This window comes from Astatotilapia calliptera, chromosome 15 (genome assembly GCF_964374335.1).
Source record: "Astatotilapia calliptera chromosome 15, fAstCal68.1, whole genome shotgun sequence".
NCBI lineage: Eukaryota > Metazoa > Chordata > Actinopteri > Cichliformes > Cichlidae > Astatotilapia > Astatotilapia calliptera.
In genome coordinates, this window is record NC_137436.1 from 862774 (window position 1) to 864581 (window position 1808).

Here is a 1808-nt window from a genome sequence, read left to right on the forward strand (position 1 = left end):
ACGCTAACTACAGATGAACAGCTGTCTGTCCTGTAGCAGCAAAGATCTGCACTGTGAGCGGGAGGGATAAAACTATTTGGTTTAACTGCGGTCTGAAATCTACTGACATCTAGTGGTGAGATTTTACACATTCTGCCTACATTTAGCTCCCTAAACATCTGGTGATGGTATCAGCCCCCAAACACAGAGTCTGATAAGGTTTATTATAAATGTGCCCTCTCAGCTTTCTTTATGGGGAGGCTTTAAAATTCAAGTTTCTCAGAGACAGAAATAGCACCTCTTTTTCCACCTAATGAGCCAAAGTGATGCAGTTCCCATGACATCTTAAAATAGTCACATTTAAACTCAGCGTTTAAACTGGCTCAGGATCAGTTTGTGTTTGTAGTGGACAAACTGCCTCCAAATATGGAGACATTTCTAGAAAAAATAAAATGATATAAAACACATTATTCAGTTTTAAATGAGCTATGGACGTTAACCAGGCGTACGGTGTGTGTGTGTGTGTGTCTCAGATGAGGCTGAGCAATGAGGAAGTGGAGCAGAAAGAGAGGAAGGGCAAAGTCAGGGAAGGAAACACGTGTGTGTTTCCAGTGTTCTTCTTTAATGATGCTGACTTTATAATAGGGCACCCCCAGGGCTGAACATGGCTTGGTGTCATTACCTTTTCATTTGACAACTCAAAAACCCCTTCCTGTTTTCGATGTTGCATGGCGTCATGGCACTCACACACGCACTCACACACGCACTCACACATGCACTCACACATGCACTCACACATGCACTCACACATGCACACACACATGCACACTCAAATGCACTCACACATGCACTCACACACATGCACACACACATGCACTCACACATGCACTCACACACGCACACACACATGCACTCACACATGCACACACACATGCACACACACATGCACTCACACATGCACTCACACACGCACACACACATGCACACACACATGCACACTCAAATGCACTCACACATGCACACACACACATGCACACACACACGCACTCACACATGCACACACACATGCACTCACACATGCACTCACACACGCACACACACACGCACACACACATGCACACTCAAATGCACTCACACATGCACTCACACATGCACTCACACACGCACTCACACATGCACACACACATGCACACACACATGCACTCACACATGCACTCACACACGCACACACACATGCACACACACATGCACACTCAAATGCACTCACACATGCACACACACACATGCACACACACACGCACTCACACACGCACACACACATGCACTCACACACGCACACACACACGCACACACACATGCACACTCAAATGCACTCACACATGCACACACACACATGCACACACACACGCACTCACACACGCACACACACATGCACTCACACACGCACACACACACGCACACACACATGCACACTCAAATGCACACACACACGCACTCACACACGCACACACACATGCACACACACACGCACTCACACATGCACTCACACACGCACTCACACATGCACACACACATGCACTCACACATGCACACACACACGCACACACACATGCACTCACACACGCACTCACACATGCACACACACATGCACTCACACATGCACACACACATGCACACACACACACGCACACACGCACGCACTCACACACGCACTCACACATGCACTCACACACGCACTCACACATGCACTCACACACGCACACACACATGCACACACACATGCACACTTAAAAACAGGCTCTGGTGACCAGTAAGGACAAGATCCCAGA